This window comes from Hyperoodon ampullatus (assembly GCF_949752795.1).
Source record: "Hyperoodon ampullatus genome assembly, chromosome: 18".
Taxonomy (NCBI): domain Eukaryota; kingdom Metazoa; phylum Chordata; class Mammalia; order Artiodactyla; family Ziphiidae; genus Hyperoodon; species Hyperoodon ampullatus.
In genome coordinates, this window is record NC_136931.1 from 10,538,036 (window position 1) to 10,552,597 (window position 14,562).

A 14,562-nucleotide genomic window follows, 5' to 3' on the forward strand; every position below is an offset into this window, starting at 1 on the left:
ATCTTACATTGTAGGGCAGTGTCACACAGCGACAACTGCTGGTGAAATACAGCATTACAACTCAGCTCTATTAGCTTGTATATGACGTGGGAACAGGTGTGTGTCCCCTTGGGAGGAGTATAGACAGTCAAAAATAGGAACTGCTCAAGGTATTAGCCATCCTAGGGCAGTGTCACACAAAAGAGGTGCTATCTTTGAGCAAGAATATATGGGAAACAATCTTAGTATGATTTCAGAATGGTTTTCTAAGTAACTTGGAATGGTTCAGTAACTTTCCGGAGAAATAGGTTACCTGGAGCAAACAGTCAATGTCTGAAACTATATCCTTCAGTAAGATTTCTTCTATTGTATTTTCCTCAATACAGTTAGAGTCATTTATTATAATACATTGTTTAATCTAAAAAATAATCCTGTGCCATAGGTACTATTATCCTTATTTTACACAGGAGAAAATTTAATAGAAACTGAGTAACTTTCCCAAGGTCACCTACTTAGTCTGTGGCAGAGCTGGGATTTGAAGTGGGAGGCAGTTGACTCTAAAATGTGGATTCTTAACCACTATGCCTAATGCCTATGGTTTTATAAGCTGTTATGTGTTTCAAATTTTCCATAGAATAGGTTGAGAGGAAGGAGAAAAATTTAGAAGGTCAGTAATGAAGAACGGTTAGTAGTTGATGGCCACTGAAAGATCTCAGTAAAATCCAAGAACTCATATTCAAGGATGTATGCTATAATTTCTTATAATTTGGGTTGATGTAATTTAAAAGGTCATGAAGCATGATTGACACAAATACAGCATTATCTTCAGAGAAGTACTGGATAGGTGTGCAGCCCATCCTGAAGGTGGTAGAATAAACTTCCTATTTATATATCATAGGACCAGTCATAGATGCTTAACTCTAGATGTGTCAGAGGAAAAAAAAAAGAACTGATATCTGTTCATCACCTTTTGAGTGCTGACCTTGTACTACTGCTAAGTACTGGAGATAGAATGGCAAATAAGACAAACATTCTCAGCCCCAATGGAGCTAGCATTCTAACTAAGGAGAAATATATTGGTTTAGGTTGGGTTCCCCAGAAGCAAATCTTTCCTAATTCAAATATTTGAGTACAAATGGCTTATTTGAGTGGTGATTCTAGGAAGTAGGCATCTGTGGAACTGATATAGGGAAGGGAAAGGAGTCAGTACAAGGTACATTATCTAGCAGGTTATCACTGTCATTAACTCAGGTTAAAGCCTGCTGGAGAACTCTAGATGACAGTGTAGAACACACCTCAAAGGTCTCCTAATCAAGAAGCAAGGTAAATGGAGTATCCACTGACTCCTATCCGTCCTCCAGTCCTGTTGGTCGAGGGCTCTTTCTGGGGGTTGCTAACCATCTACCGTTTCTGATCTGCCCTGTACATGGATTGTTTTGGAATTGGCAGTTAGACCAAGCTATCCTGAAAGAGTTGCAGGTGTCTTGATTTAAAGCCATTGGGTCATTGTGCACGGCAGTGGTGAGTTCCAAGAAGGTGTACGTGGAACAAAAACAATCGCTGCTATATACATGAAACCAAAAAAATCCTAGTATGGTAAGCACTGTAAAGAAGGAATAGAAGGTGCTGTCTGGAAGGTCAGAGAAGGCTTCACTAGGAAAGTGACGATAAAGTATTAGATTCAGCTATGAATAACAAAACCCCCAAATAAGAAGGAGCTTAAAGAAAGTAGAATACACTTAAGGATGGTATGGTGTCTCCACAACATCATCGAGACCAATGTTCCTTCCAGCTCTGTACTTCATCTAGATGAAGGATTGGCCCGCATTCTCATGGTTCAAGATACAGCCCTCACACCCATGTTCCAGGTAGCAGGAGCGAGACATGTGGGATGGGAGAGAAAGGCCCACATCTTTCTTTTTAAGGAAACTTGAGGAGACCACCAAAATATTCACATCCACTTACCTCTTATTGGCCAGAGCCTAGTCACATGGCCATATCCTGCTTCAAAGGAAACTGGGAAATGTCATTTTTTCTTAATTAAGTGACCACGCTGGAGGTGAGAGTCAGGGTTCGATAATTGATGGGGAATAGGAAAGATAATATTGGGATGTGGTATATAGAGATGTCACTGAAGGGCTTTTAATAAATGAATGATATTACGGAGAATGGAGGTTAATCCTCATAACATCTGAAAGTGCAACATTATCCAAGGATCTCAATCATGTGACTCAATCCTGCTCTCTCAACAACTCCTCTAAGAGAGCTTTTCACCCTTTTGGATTTTTCTCTTCAAAGGACTTTGACTGTCATTTTATAATGAAAGTTAACAAGAAGACTTAATTCTCTTTCCATAACCGAAAGATGCTGGTCATGAGACACTGAAGACCATTTGAGCTCTTGAGGAGCCCAGTCACTTATGAATACAATTAGAAACATTTCACCTGCTCTTATTCTTTTATCTGAAAGCAGCTGTTATCCCTGGAGTCATGGTCTTATCAGTTAGTATTATTTGGTATAGGAGAACAATATACTGCACAGGAGTGAGAAAAAAAATTCAGTCAAGTAGCTTATGTTTTTGAAGCCTTGTTCAAGCTAAAAGATAATTTCTGAGTGATTTACTTTACCCCTCCCTCTGAATTTTCTCAAGGGTTTTCCACCTAGTGTGAGGCATATGATTTCTCATATGCATCATCACTGCAATGATGCCGTCTGCTTCTTTCACATGCTGCAGAGTGCTGTGTTTTTCCCAGAGTACTTTGCTATAGATCATTGTGAATAATGGTAATGTGATAGGGATGAAAAATTTAGGTTCAGAAGTAAACAAAGCATTTACTCCTCAGATGGAGTCCAGGAGAAACCCGAAAGGGGGAGAATTCCCTCCCCGACCCCATCCCAACCATTCGTTTTCTTACAAGCTGAGAACATCATACTACAAATCAGGATGAATGAACCCTCCAGCTAACTCAGTCTCTTAGTTCCCTGATGTCTCTGGTTTGGGCTAAGAGCTGATTCCCCTGAGTTTTGTTTCCATCGTTATTTGATGGGCCCATATCCTTGGGGCTTTCTAAGAGTGAAGACTGTGTGAAGCTACAAGATCTCGATGTAAACTGAAAATACTCAATCTGAGAAGGGCACATTTTGCCTTTCCTGTTCTGAGATTAGAAGGATCAAACCCCAGGAAATAGGGGAAATCTCTTCATGAGAAAGCATCCTACCCTTTTCCTTTTAGTATGCCTCTCCTCTTCACAGAGTTTAGTGGGGTGCTTTACACAAAGTAAGTGGGCAAGAAATAATATCCATCTATCATCCATCCATCCATCCATCCATCCATCTATCCATCCACCAGTCCATCCATCCATCCATCCATCTATCCATCCACCATCCATTCATCCATCCATCCATCAATCTATCCATCCACCCATCCATCCAGTTCCTGTATTCTTACTAGACAATAAGCAAAGTAGAAGGAACACGTACCTTGTTCCCAGAACTTGTTTGTATCCCAGTTTTCTGTTTACTAGCTATGTGGCTTCTAGGTTCCAAGAGATTGAGAGAGTTGCCCACATTAAATAAGGGTCAGAAGACCTAATTTTCAGGATGTGAAAACTATATGAGATACCATGCCAAATCCTTCCAAGTATTATTTCCCACACAAAGCCACTGATAAATGGACAGTAATTTCCTCTCTGCTTCCTTCATGAGTAAGGCTTGGTACATGTCCTGAGAGGGAGACAGACACATAAACAACATGGCACAATGTCCTAGGGAGGCAATACAGTGCAGATAGAGAATAGGTGCATAGGCTCTGGGATTGGATGGGCTGTGTTCCAGTCCTGGCTTGAACCCTTCCTAGCTGTGAAATCTGGGCTAATTCCTTTTCTGTTGCTTTATTTTCTAATCTGTAAGATATGGATATTGATCACACCAATTTTACAGATTTGTGGTGGAAATTTTAAAGAAGTAATCCAAATAAATGTCTATGCCTAGAAGAAATACTCTTTATATGTTAGTGCTTTGTAGCTGCCTTTGTCATCACACTTAATATTTCAATAACTGTGTTTAATTCATAAAGTAGAGAGTTCCAATCCAGCCTTTTACAAAGTTCATTCAATAACACAGTAGTTTCTTGGGATATTGGTTGATGCTAGGGTAAAAGGGAGTTCTGTGGTTAAATTTTCTTGTGTCTCTGTAGTGCAGTTAAGCCTCTTTCTTTAATGTAGGTCATTTTAGAGACGTGCAAATCTTTTGATTCTCTAAATGGAGATACTGAATGCAGCTTCACCCAAAATTGCTTGACTTCCAGCCTTTTTCCCTTGAAGACTAGCATTCTGCAGGATGTCTTTTGGGAAAAGATGCTCTAGACAAATCAGTGGATAACTGTTTCTTGAGTGGCTGCTCAGGGATAGCCACTGTGAAGGAAAGAGAAAGAGAAAATAGCACGCTCTGCCCTCAGTGAGCTGAGAGGCGTAATTGAGAGAACAGAAAAGTACAAAGAGTTTTGAGAAGCCTTAAACACTAAACTGGGACCCAGAAAGATTATGAAGCAGATAAAGTGGGTCTGATGGGGGGGCACAACAGGGAGCAGTGGAGACTGTGGCAAACGGGTACAGATGGCCGTTCTAACCTCAACTTCAGTCTGTCATTGCCACGTGAGGACTGTGCTTAGTGTTGCCAGGTCTTCCAAATGTTCAAGAGAAGCCTGAAGTCTGGATTTTTATGTGAAATCTCCCCAATTTAAAAAATCCTGACAAATATTACATAGGATGCACAAAACCTATCTGTGAGCTATATTTAGCCCATGTGGCACCAATTTGCAATTCTTGCTCTAAGCTAGGAGTTCTCAGCCAGGGATGATTTGGGCCCCCTGGGAACATTTGGCAACGTCTAGAGACATTTTTGGTTGTCACAAGTGGTGCTACAGACATCCAACGGGTGGAGGGTGGGGATGCTGCTGAATATCCTACAAGGCACAGAACTGCCACCACAACAAAGAATTATTCAGCCCCTCACGTCAATATTGCTAAAGTCGAGTAATCCTGCTCTAAGCCATGAATCCTTAGATCCTGCGAGTGAGGAAGTCTATGGTTTTGACTTGCCGCCTGTGTGACCTTGGAAATGTCCTTGTTCCAGGTGGTAAAAGAAGGTACTTGGACTAATTGATGCTCAAGGGACTTTCCAGCCCAGGGGCTGAGGTCACATCAATCATCAAGGTTGGCGGTGGCCTGGCACACGGGCTGTCTCTGCAGAGACGACATTGATCAGAAATGGTAGCTACTGAAATGACAACACACACTGGGGGAATGTTTCCAACCTAGAAAACTGTTTGTCCTTTTGATGAGTTCAGAAGCCTGTTTCCTGCAAGTCTCACTCCATACACTTGAATAAATTGGAAGCTGATTTTAGAAGCTACTGAATCATCCTGGGCAATTTTGTTGTAGAGACCGTTCATATTTTATTAAGGCAAAAATCAAAGGACATGCTTTAATCTAATATACCAATGCCTTTCCAAATAGAGAAAGTCTCTCAGATATTGATTTTGAGTTTTGGCATCGCACGAGCCTGCTTATCCAGTTGGTATGAAGAGCAAAGCTTTTTGGTTCTTTGTTTTTGTCTTAAGGATCTAATTCAATCATGCCCTCAGTGGAATTGAGGCAGGCTGCAGGATGAGGTGCGTGGAGGGGGGTAGATTCTTTGACCAGGATAAGCAATGATGGTTGGGGGTTGGGACAGAGAATAAATGAAGGTAATGAAGCCTGGAGTCTCCAATAATACACCCAGCACATTATTGCTGATGTCAACTCTGACCCCATCTCCAGGCACTGAGTCACCCACTACACAGACTGCCCTCGTGTGACATCATTCCTCCTCCCCCCGACGCACTGCAGGGTTTCTCAAAGAGATAAATGACTAGGGAGAAAGGGCTTTCTGCGATCCTGCAGAGGTAGAGGCAGGGATGCTGTTGCGGGACTCCTGGGCCCTGACCCTTTTCCCCATGATCCCGAGAGAGGAGGTTGTGCCTTTGGTGATGCTGAGTTTCAGGAACCAGGAGAGCCAAGTGTTTGCAGCATTTGCTTTAACAGCAACGTGTGTAGATTGTTAGGGCTGGTCCTTCTGGAATGATGGTGTGAACCTGAGGATACACGAGCAGTGGCAAAGCGACACTTCCTTCCACGCAGTGCGGGTGATGTCATCAGCAGCTGTGCCCTTGTTAAGGGTCCTGGGGGCCAGAGGAACTGCACCAAACCTGCTACATCTGCCCCTTATCTGGGTGGCAATCACTCTTCCAATAACTTCCTGTCTCCTTAGCCTACTGAGTTGGGAAATCAATCTAATTGTATGGCAGGCGTACGAGCGAATGCATACAACCCCTGCCGGTCCCTAACACACTTGAAATGCAGGTCAAGACACAATGCTGGCTGCTGTGCAGGTGTCTTGGTTATGGTTTCTCCTAAAGCAGACCCTGAGACTAGGATTTGATCCAAGCAGTTTATTTGGGAGGAGATCCCAGGAAACACTGGTAATGGAGTGGGAGAGTTAGGGATCGAGAGCAAACAGGAAATGTGTGCATTTTCAATCAAGTGGCACCTGGGGCTCATCCCCACCGGGGAATTACAGAAGGCAGTGTAGAACATGCTTTTGAGTTATTCCAAATGGTTATTGATGAAGCTGGGGTATTTATCCACCGGGAATTCCCCTTCTGTAATTTGTTGAGAGCTGCTTTCAGAAGCATTAACTTTTCAGAACTGCTGACCTGCCCTGCCTTCAGGCCAAGCAGGCTCCCACAGCTAAAGCCCTCAGGCAGAGAGTAGCAGGTGTTCACTGCTCGCAGCTTTAGGAGTGCAGAGCTAAGTGTTCAGGGCAGAGGGGTGGGCAGTGCTGGCGGCTGCTGTAACATATTGATTTGAATTATTATTGTCATCCTACCACTTATATGAATGCAAGCCAACTATAATATCCGTATGCTTATAGCTCTTATAAACAACTACATAAAAGCCAAACATGCTTACATATTCTATCTTTAAGCAGTAAAAAGCCATATAGATCAAATTTACAATAATAACTCTGTGTGATGGGTGGTGTGGTTTGGTCAGATAAAGTCAAGCTTTGTAATGCAAGTGTGATCCTGACCTCCAAGGAGCATGTTGTTGTGAATCCAGAATTCCAGTTACATCCTGTGATAACTAGATTTTCCCCCCAACTTTTCTAAATTCCAGCTGCTACAAAAAGTCAGCCCTGCAGCTATGAGGTCGTCTGGTCTTCATTGGACATAAGTGCATTATTTTGTATTGTCCTTTTATCAGTCAAGGTGATTACTTGAAACTGAGTTAACTTGTAAAGGAAAGGAATTAATTGGAGGGTGCTGGGCAGCTCACAGGGTCCCTGGGGAGGCTGTAGAATCATGGACGTTGGGAAGCAGCCGGGACCCCCCGCTGAAATCCGGCCACGGAACCTGTCTCGTGAGGACACTGCTCTTGCCACTTCTGGTAAATACGGGGCCCCTTTGCTTGTGCCACCACCACCAGCAGCAGACATCGGGTGCCACTGCTGCTCCATCACCCTGTTGCTGCTCAGATCTTGACTCTGCTGCCACTGCTCCAGCCAGCCATCCTCAGAATCAATTCTCTGCTACCTTGCTTCAAAGCTCAGTTTGGGTGTGAATCTGACTAGTGGAGCTTGGACCATGAGCCTGCACCCTCACTGGGAAGGAAGCTGGCAAAGCAGACATCTGGTGTCGTCAGGTTCTAGAGTGGGATTCGGGGTTTCCTACCTCCAAGGTTCAAGGCTGGGTTATTCCCCAGACATAGGAAGAAAGTTCAGACTCTGTGTAGCCAAAAAAAGGTGACTAGTGTCCACTACAGTTTTTTTTTTTCTTATTAGTATGTCACATTTAAAGAGGCTAAAGAAAAGCTAGATGAGCTGGTCACCGTCCACTAAAAGTTATCCCAAAAGATTATCAAAGTGGTCAAATTTTTAAAAAATGTTTTAAAGTTCCCAAAATAGAGAAATGGGAAGTGCTCAGTACATGTGGGCAAGGTAGTGTTAATTCTGCACCTGTTACTACCTCTCATCCTAGAAAGCAAGGCTTATGTCTTATTTCTTTCTTTGTGGGTAATTATAGGTATTGACTAAAGGAGGGGAAAGAGGTGTCAAGCAGGGTCGGGCGGGGGGAGGAAACAGTTAATATTAGGTTTTAAGCTCTTAAACATGAGTAGGTTGGGGCATTGAGTTAGCAGGAGCCATTTAGCTCTTGCTCTTTTGAGAAATGCAATTTCTAGGGTAGAGCAGAGAAGAATGCCACCTGGTGTGGGAAGAGGGTCTAAGAAAAGGTGTTTTGAAGCCCAGGGAAACTCAGCTATGGTTTGAAGAAAGAACCATGGTATAAAACCAAGACAGACCAAAGTATTTATAAGAATACTGAATGTTCTAGAGGAAGAAGTGCTTAAGGGAAACATTCAAGGGTAACTTGGCTTTCCACAGTCTTTGCCCTGGAAATAAAACTCAAAGGAAATCTACTAATCAAGACCCCTTGAGCAGCAGCTTTGGATGACTTCAGTTAACACACCAGAACTTCTATGGGGGGAAAATGAAGTTTTATTATTTTTGATAAAACATTCTAGGGTCCCAAGTAAATTTACTTTACCAACTTTCTCTAATTATGTAAAAATAAAATTATTCCCCTAAGAAGAGTACTGGAAACAGATGGGCTGCGTAATCTATCCAAGATTTTTCCATCTGTGGTTTTGGGCATCTGGGTATTAACTTGGGATTTCATGGAAAGGCATATGCTCAGAAATGAAAGTCATTTTTCAGATAAACACAGCTCAAGTGAGAAGGCCATCCCTATTCATAGAAAAGGCCCAAGACAGACAATCTAGACAGGGCAGTGATTTATTAAAGATTTTTCCAATTAGTAAGCTGGAAGCGTTTAATTTAAATACAAATTTAAATGCTGACTTCCTTTCTTTTGCCAGTAAACATGAAAAGTGTGTGAGAAGTGTGTGTGTGTGTGTGTGCGTGTGTCTTTGAATGCCGCAAGCCGGTGTGACTTTAGGTATAAGGCAAAGGATCCACATGGAGTGTTTTGGGGGGTGTAAAGTGGTACAAATACTTGAGAAGGGAATTAGTGCACGTGAAACAAAAGCCTTTAGAAGATGTAAACTTTTGATTCAGCAATTCCCTTTTTAGAAAGATATTTTAAGAAAATTATTAAAGACGTGCAAATATTTCCACTCTAAGCATTTTCACTGCAGCATTAATTATAATACCACAGACCTGGAAATCTCAACTTCTTCAAGAGTCACGATAAGAGATTCTCTCCCATAGCCATACAATTGAAAACCATGGGACTTTTGAAAATACTATCAATGGAAGAATATTTTAAGCAGGTTGAAGAAGCATCCAGATGAGTGATGTCTATGCATATACATATGTACTTGATATTAAGAAAATGTGGAAATATCAAGGAAGTTCTTAATGATGCTTATTTCTGGTTGATAATTTTATGAATATGCTGAAATTTTTAGTCTTTATGCATATCTTTACTTTCTAACTTTTCTACAATTAACATATATTGCTTTTATACTTAAACATTTTTTTTTTTTTTTTTTTTTTTTTTTTTGTGGTATGTGGGCCTCTCACTGTTGTGGCCTTTCCCGTTGCAGAGCACAGGCTCCGGACGCGCAGGCTCAGCGGCCATAGCTCACGGGCCCAGCCGCTCCGCGGCACGTGGGATCCTCCCAGACCGGGGCACGAACCCGCGTCCCCTGCATCGGCAGGCGGACTCTCAACCTCTGCGCCACCAGGGAAGCCCTATACTTAAACATTTTAAAATGACTTGTTTTATGAAAAAATATATAGCATACATCTTCCCTTCCAGCTCTTTTGATGGGAGAAGGAATTTTTAATAAGTAAATGCATAGCTACATGGTGTTTGATGTTTTTATATACATCATTTCATTAATTGCCACAATATCTTGTGAGGTAGAAAGTGCTTTTATTTTAATTTTACTTCCATTTACAAGAAACTGATGTGTACACCACTAGAAAATGGAAACCCTGGGTTCAACCCAGGTTGGCTGGTTCTCAAATCTACATACGTTCATCACATCCACATCACCCAGATCCCAAAGGGTCTTCCGAGGACTCTTACATCTTTTCATTTCCCAGAATTCTGTCCTCAAATTGGCTTTGAGAGACCAACGTTCCTTTTCAGAGGGAAAAAAAAAAGGAGGCAAGATTTTAGTCTATCAGATTTTAAACACCCAACAACTATTTACCCTCCAGGTAGGATTATTTCTCCTGTTGCCCCACTTCCTGGGGCAGAGAGTACACCAAGTCTAAGAAAGTAGATAGTATTTGGTGACAGGACACCAGGTGCAGAAAGAGGCAGCCTCCTCTGGGACAGCACAAAGGAAAGGCTGCACGTGGCAGTGTAGAGCCCAGATGCCTTGGAGATACTCCACCAGCCAGGTCCAAGAAGATCCTGCACGCTCATCCCCGGAGAGCCAGCCCAGGAGAAACACAATGAATGAATGAGTGAATGAATGGGAAGTGGGTGGGGAGTCCTAAAGGATTAGAGATACCAAAGGCAGTGGAGGGAAGGAACAGAGAGAATTTCCAAGGGGGAAGAGTATTTTTTAATCTTTTAACTGCAAAATAGGTGATGCTAAAGCATAGCCGCAAATGCTCGGATGAGAAGTCCCATCTCTACTCAGTGGCTGGGCCAACTTGAAGAACCAGAGGAGCCATTGGCCCTAGGGCTGGTGTGGGTTGGATGGTATAATTCAAACCCCAGAGAAAGGACTGTTGGGCACATGTCACACCTTACCTCACGTTGACCCTACGTGTGTAAGTGACCGACTGACCTTAGGGGGTTTAACCTTGGATCCTACTGCTCGCTCTTTCTTTCTCATCCGTGTTGATTTAACTTTATTTTTTTTTTTTTGAATATGTGGAGCATTCACATGCTTCCAAAAGTCAGAACGATACAAAATGGTATACTCAGACAAGTGTTTCTCCTTCCGGCACCCCTTCCACCCTGTTTCTCCTGCCTACTCCTTAAAGGTAGCCACGTTCATCGTTTTCTGGGTTATCCTTTGTGTTTCTTTTGAGGTAGATTAGCACATATTTATGTACATTTTCTTCTTTTTCCTCTTCTTACACAGAAGGTAGCATTCTATATATGCCTTCTTGCACTTTTCTCTTTGCCCTTAATCTCTCCTGGAAATCACTCTGTAAGCAGTTCATAGGGATCTTTCTTATTTCTTTTTACAGCTTCCTAGTAATCCGTTGTTTGTAAATACCAAGGTTTATTTTTTCCTGATTTTTTGCTTTTTGGTTTTTTTTGTTGCTGTTAATTAAGACTTTATTTAGAAAACATTTAAATAAAAGCCCTGAAATTAGCAGCAGTTTGACATCTTGGAAAAGCACCATTGCCAATACTAATTTGGAAAATATACAGAGATGTATTTAATACAAAGATATATTTAATAGTCTGAAAGATATTTAAAAGCTTATTCACTCACAGACCCTTAGAATAATATATATCAAGCTTTATACTTTTTTTTGAACATTACTATTCTTCTCTAGTTTTTTTTTTTAATATCTTTATTGGAGTACAATTGCTTTACAATGGTGTGTTAGTTTCTGCTTTATAACAAAGTGAATCAGTTATACATGTACATCTGTTCCCATATCCCTTCCCTCTTGCGCCTCCCTCCCTCCCACCCTCCCTATCCCACCCCTCTAGGTAGTCACAAAGCACCGAGCTGATCTCCCTGTGCTATGCGGCTGCTTCCCACTAGCTATCTATTTTACATTTGGTAATGTATGCCACTCTCTCACTTTGTCACAGCTTACCCTTCCCCCTCCCCGTATCCCCAAGTCCATTCTCTAGTAGGTCTGTGTCTTTATTCCCGTCTTACCCCTAGGTTCTTCTTGACATTTTTTTTCTTAGATTCCATATATATGTGTTAGCATACGGTATTTGTCTTTCTCTTTCTGACTTACTTCACTCTGTATGACAGATTCTAGTTCCATCCACCTCACTACAAATAACTCAATTTCGTTTCTTTTTATGTCTGAGTAATATTCCATTGTATATATGTGCCACATCTTCTTTATCCATTCATCTGATGATGGACACTTAGGTTGCTTCCATCTCCTGGCTATTGTAAATAGAGCTGCAATGAACATTTTGGTTCATGACTCTTTTTGAATTATGGTTTTCTCAGGGTATATGCCCAATAGTGGGATTGCTGGGTCATATGGGAGTTCTATTTGTAGTTTTTTAAGGAACCTCCATACTCTTCTCCATAGTGGCTGTACCAATTCACATTCCCACCGGCAGTGCAAGAGGGTTCCCTTTTCTCCACACCCTCTCCAGCATTTATTGTTTCTAGATTTTTTGATGATGGCCATTCTGACCAGTATGAGATGATATCTCATTGTAGTTTTGATTTGCATTTCTCTAATGATTAATGATGTTGAGCATTCTTTCATGTGTTTGTTGGCAATCTGTATATCTTCTTTGAAGAAATGTCTATTTAGGTCTTCTGCCCATTTTTGGATTGGGTTGTTTGTTTTTTTGTTATTGAGCTGCATGAGCTGCTTGTAAATTTTGGAGATTAATCCTTTGTGAGTTGCTTCATTTACAAATATTTTCTCCCATTCTGAGGTTGTCTTTTGGTCTTGTTTGTGGTTTCCTTTGCTGTGCAAAATCATCTCAATAGATGCAGAGAAAGCTTTCGACAAAATTCAACACCCATTTATGATAAAAACCCTGCAGAAAGTAGTCATAGAGGGAACTTTCCTCAACATAATAAAGGCCATATATGACATACCCACAGCCAACATCATCCTCAATGGTGAAAAACTGAAACCATTTCCACTAAGATCAGGAACAGGACAAGGTTGCCCACTCTCACCACTCTTATTCAACATAGTTTTAGAAGTTTTAGCCACAGCAACCAGAGAAGAAAAGGAAATAAAAGGAATCCAAATTGGAAAAGAAGAAGTAAAGCTGTCACTGTTTGAAGATGACATGATACTATACATAGAGAATCCTAAAGATGCTACCAGAAAACTACTAGAGCTAATCAATGAATTTGGTAAAGTAGCAGGATACAAAATTAATGCACAGAAATCTCTGGCATTCCTATACACTAATGATGAAAATCTGAAAGTGAAATTAAGAAAACACTCGCATTTACCACTGCAAGAAAAAGAATAAAATATCTAGGAATAAACCTACCTAAGGAGACAAAAGACCTGTATGCAGAAAATTATAAGACACTGATGAAAGAAATTAAAGATGATACAAATAGATGGAGAGATATACCATGTTCCTGGATTGGAAGAATCAACATTGTGAAAATGACTCTACTACACAAAGCAATCTACAGATTCAATGCAATCCCTATCAAACTACCACTGGCATTTTTCACAGAACTAGAACAAAAAATTGCACAATTTGTATGGAAACACAGAAGACCCCGAATAGCCAAAGCAATCTTGAGAAAGAAAAACGGAGCTGGAAGAATCAGGCTTCCTGACTTCAGACTATATTACAAAGCTACAGTAATCAAGACAGTATGGTACTGGCATAAAAACAGAAATACAGATCAATGGAACAGGATAGAAAGCCCAGAGATAAGCCCATGCACATATGGTCACCTTATCTTTGATAAAGGAGGCAGGAATGTACAGTGGAGAAAGGACAGCCTCTTCAATAAGTGGTGCTTGGAAAACTAGACAGGTACATGTAAAAGTATGAGATTAGAACACTCCCTAACACCATCCACAAAAATAAACTCAAAATGGATTAAAGACCTAAATGTAAGGCCAGACACTATAAAACTCTTAGAGGAAAACATAGGCAGAACACTCTATGACATAAGTCACAGCAAGATCCTTTATGACCCACCTCCTAGAGAAATGGAAATAAAAATAAAAACAAACAAATGGGACCTAATGAAACTTCTCTAGTTTTAAAATATTGACTACTAAACTCAAATTTTAAAATAGAATAAAACACATCCGTGAGCTGTGAATTTTTCATCTCTGGCCTGTGCATAGAGTTGAAAAGTCCCCAAGGGAAGGAGAGGGCACTGGGGTTGGAAGATTGGGGGACGTGGAAGCCACCAGTTCATGGATGGGTACGGAGAACCTTTCCCAAGGCTGAGGGAGGGCCTCAGGTTCCACGAATGATGGGGACCCACACCTCACTCGCTCACAGTGCACCAGGGAGGTGACAGACATCAGAGGAAAGTGGCTTTGGGGAGGAAGCTCATAAGGGCCCAAGCCCCAGGTACCAGGACCCTCAGCCTCGGCAAAGCCCCTGTACTCACACTGTGCCTGGAGGCAATAACAAAATCCTCCTTTGGGAGCATATCAATAAGGACCTGGAGGCTCCTGAATGACTGCTCTGCTCTTTGGAAGAGCTCTAGGGCCTTCACAAGTTGGAGGGAGTCCCTTTATTTTATTCTCTGCCATCCTCGTGGAATGAGGGATCAGCATAGATTTTTTTCCCCTCTATTTACTTACTTCTTTATAGCTGAGATGCAGAGGGCTGTTAGTAGG